Raw genomic sequence first — 4,895 nt, 5'->3', positions numbered from 1 at the left:
GATCCACAACATCTGTAAGTACACCACTTGTATTTCTTGAAAGTTCTTTATGCAGCAACTGAAATAATCACCAAGGTCTTAACATCAATCTCAATCTTGATAACCCTAAGTGTATATGAACGGAAACACCTCTAGATCTCACAAGAGATTCACACACAGAGCATAAACAATAACTTTAGAGAGCTTTTGGGTATAAAACCCTAGATCTACAAAAGAAGCACAAGATGCACTCTAATCTCTCTAAAAAACTCTGAAAACTCTCTCTAGGGTTAGCTTATAATGTCCTTTAAATATTGGAAAAAATGGCTCGCGATTTGGGGTTCAAACGGTCAAGTTATGGGCTTTTTACATTTGTTGATTTTTGTTGATCTGCGACTTTCGATCGATCGAATCTAATTTTCGATCAATTGAGTCTTGCAGAAATTGAATAGTAATTTTCTGCAAGTACTCAATTCCAAACTTAATTTAAACCAAACTTTGAGCAAGTCTAAACCTAGACTAAATGTTTTAATCATGGTTTGCCAACTTATACAAATTGAAGTTCTAATACATTAGTTCCTAAAGTCTTAGTACCTAACATTTTTCTTTGTTTCAAAATCTGCTTATATTAAAGAAAAAATTCAGATGTGCATCTAATAAAGATGCAGATCTATTTTTTATTTAAGAAAAATTTAGATGTACATCTAATAAATATGCAGATCTATTTTTGACTGAAAAAAATTTAGATCTACATCTAAGAAAGATGCATATCCATTTTTGTTTAAGAAATAGAATTAGTTATATGCAGATTATTAAAATTAAGAAATAGATCACAACGATTATATAAAAAAAAAAAAAACAAGATCATGCTTTAACAAAACAATGATTAACAATTCATGTTATTGATAAAAAAAAATGCATCCTCATAAACAAGAACCATAAAAGAGAAAAACGAATAGGGTGATTGAAAACAACCTCTTGCATGGAGCACTCCTTGTTCTTGAAAGGATGGGGTTCAAAGAAATTTATTCAATTATCTTTGAAACCTAAAATCCCTAATTTTGGCAACAAATATCAGAGAGGATTAGCAAATATAAGCACTTGGAGAGTCTAAAAACGTATGCCTCTCAGAGCACAAAAAAAAAAAAAAAAAAATACTTGAACTATGAGATCCAGTCTCTATTTATAAAGGCCAGAAAACTCTAAAAAATAGCTCCAATGTGTAGAATGTGAGTCGGGACTCATCCTTTTGCGAAAAAATCGAAAAGGGTGTGCCTTAATGTCACCCAAAGGGCGTTGGGCCAAAGCCCAAAAGGAGCCAATTCAGCACTTTTGAAGTGCCGAACGGTGCTTTTGGACGCCGAACGCACTTTCGTGTTCGAGTGTGTTTTGGACTCTCTTTCTAGGGTTTTTTGATCAGGTCTTTGTACCTAGACGTGTTTTCATCCTTAATCTATAATTTTTTCTATCTATGTTCTGGATAATTCAAACTTTTTGGGAACAATTATCATGTAGATAAATCCCTAAAATAAACCCTAACCAATCAGAATTAATTTAAATTAATCGTGCGTGGTCGACTTCTCCAAGACACAATGTATGTTGACAGTGGAAACTTGATCATACAATATCTTTCGATCCGATAGTTCGATTTAAAAACCGGACACCCCATTGCGACCATTAAAATCTCCAGATCATTTTTATGATATGCAATGAATAAATTGATTCAAGTAATGCAAGAACAAATTATTGCATGTAATGTATGAACAAATTGATGCATGTAATGCAATCATGATTTTTGGGGTACATAGATGGTCATTCAAGTCATCTTACTTGATTATATCATGGGTGCAAATCGAATGTCTACAACAAATTTTTTAATGAGTTAACAAAATATAAAAATGACCATCAATAGTATTTAAATTATATATATAGGAATTATATTATACATCTTATTGTATATCTTTAAGTGTATCCATGCATATGTATGACATTATATGCTAGTTTTATTAATGTAAATCAACCAAATCAGATTGTAAAATAGAAAATAGGTGTGGTGGGACATCTTCCATCCACACGAGAAAATTTGATACGCGTATAGCATATTTAGCCATTTCTCTTAGTGTGAGAATAAAACATCTTTTCAAAGTTTTTGGAAAGCACCTTCACATCCTCTATCAACAGACCCAGCGGAGGTAAGGAGTGCACCTTTGACTTCAAAGCATTAATCAACACAAGTGAATCACCTTCCAATATAGCATGTCTAAAACCCAGTTCATGCACAAATGAGAGATCTGTCGTTGCCAATGTTTCAATCTCATCGGACTTGTAAGCCTGGGAAATTTTCTTCGAGCAAGAGGCCAAAACCGAGCCGTTATCATCCTTGATCACCACTCCAATGCCAGACATATTGGCATCTTCGAATACGGCACCATCGAAATATATCTTGACGAATCCCACTGGTGGAGTTCGCCATCTATTTCCACCTCTTCCACTCCTCTGTCTCGGCTGGGATTCCGTTACTTGCAGATTGGTATAGTACTCGTTCATCATTGCTTTTGATTGATCAGCCACCTGGTGAAGCGATTTGGCTTGTAACTGCAGCTTAACATGATTCCGTTGGTTCCATATTGTCCAAGTTGTAAATGCAAAGAGCTCCAACGGCTTACCTTCCACAATTATCCACGACAGAAGCTCCTTAAAGTCCATAAACTCGATACCATGTCTGAAACTCCATACCTCCTGATCAGCCCACACCACATCGACATTAACACAAAGCATGCACTAGGTCTTCAATAGTGATTTTACACCTTTCACAATTCGTATCAGTTATGACTGTTCTTATTTCCAACATTTGTTTTGTTGGCACGGCATTACGGCATGCTTGCCAAATAAAATTTTTGACCTTTGGTGGTGCTCTCATATTCTAAATTCCCTTCCATACATGCTAATCTCGGATTGGAGGAACCTGTGCATTTGCCTGCAACTTCGATTCTTCTTTTAGAAATCTGTAATCAAACCTGCAAGTATACTCTCCAGTGCTAGTGTATGACCAATATAAAGCGTACTCTGCTGCATTTTGGCTAAGGGGAATTCTTTTAATCAACTCAGCATCCTCTGTCACAAATAGCCCATCCACCAATTCCTCAAGCCATCGTCTCATGATTGGATCGAACAAGGAGTCCACTGTATGGTTTTCGAAGCTCTCCATGGGGCAGATTGGCTGCTGCGGTGAATGCTTCTTTGGTAGCCAATGTTGCTGCCAAATATTAATATTTTCTCCACTACCTATCCTCCATATTGCCTCCCTTTGAATGATATATAAGGATACTTTTCCAAGCATAAGATCCCATCCTTGTATCGACAGCCTCCGTGATTGTTGTGTTTAGGAAAAATGTGCTTTGAACACCTTATAGAAGAGTGATGTTTTATTGTGCAAAAGTCGCTAGGCTTGCTTGCTAAAAATGAATCGTTGAACATGACAAGATCTCTAAAACCCATACCTCCAATTGTTTTTGATTTTGTCATCTCCTCTCATTTAACCCAATGAATTTTCCTGTGGTCACCTCTTTGTGCCCACCAAAATTTCTTGATTAGAGCTCCAATTTCATTACACAAACCTAGTGGTAATTTGAAACATCCCATTGTGTATGTAAGGATGGCTTGTATGACTGACTTTAAGAGCACTTCCCTTCCTGCTTGAGAAAGTAATTTACATTCCCATCCTTGAAGTTCTTGCTACATCCTCTCCTTTATGTAGTTGAAGCTTTTTTTTTTTCCTTTGCCAATGAAAGAAGGAAGCCAAAGATATCTTTCATATTAAATAATTTCTGGAACTCCCAAAGCCACCTTAATTCCATGCTTCACTTCAGTGAGGATAGATTTGCTAAAGAATAAAGATGTTTTGCTCTTGTTTACTTTTTTTCCCAAGGCCTCCTCATACATATTTAGAACTTCTAGCACCTTTTCACATTCTTCCATGTTTGCCCTGCAAAAGAGAAGACTATCATTTGCAAAAAGCAGATGTGTTAGTTTCGGACCTCTCCTACAAAGGGAGAAGCCATGAATATCTCCTTGTAATTCTACATTTTGATCAATCCATTCAATCCTTCAGTACAAAGTAGGAAAAGAATGGGGAAAGTGGGTCTCCTTGTCTAATCCCACTAGTAGGATAAATCATACCACATGGCTTTCCATTTATTAAAACAAAATATGAAACTGTTTTCACATACTCCATTACAAGATTTATTCACCTTTCATTGAAACTCATTTTCCTCATAAGTTCTTCTACAAAATACCACTCAACTCTGTCATATGCCTTACTCATTTCTAATTTTAGTGCCATTTATTCATGAGTGCTCGATTTATAATTTTGTATGTTGTGTAGGGTTTCAAAAGCCACCAAAATTTTGTCTAATATTAATCTATCCTTGGCAAAGGCTGATTGATGTTTTGTGATAATGGATGGGAGTAATTTTTTCAGCCGATTGGAAAGGACTTTAGAATATATTTTGTAAAGATTGATGGGTCAAAAATGGTGTGCATATTCAAAAGAATTTGTTTTTGGGATAAGTTTGATGAATGTGTGTAGGTATACCTGTGTTTAACCATGACAATATAGCTGTTGTGACATCATGATTTACTGTGTTCCAAAAATGCTAATAAAAGAACGGAGGCATACCTTCTAGGCCTGGAGCTTTGAGAGGTGCCATTTGTTGTAGAGCTGTAACCACTTCACTTGCATCAAACTCACGACAAAGGCTTTCATTCATCTCCTCACTGATAACTGTGGGCACACAAGCTAACACACTTGGAGGGACACTTTTCTTGATAGAAGAAAAGAGTGTCTTGTAGTAGTTCACCATAACCATGGATATCTCCTCTTGTTTAGCTCTCCATATCCCACTCTTATCTCTGAT

This window comes from Castanea sativa, chromosome 2, assembly GCF_040712315.1.
Source record: "Castanea sativa cultivar Marrone di Chiusa Pesio chromosome 2, ASM4071231v1".
NCBI classification, from domain to species: Eukaryota; Viridiplantae; Streptophyta; class Magnoliopsida; order Fagales; family Fagaceae; genus Castanea; species Castanea sativa.
This window is presented reverse-complemented; position numbering follows the sequence as displayed.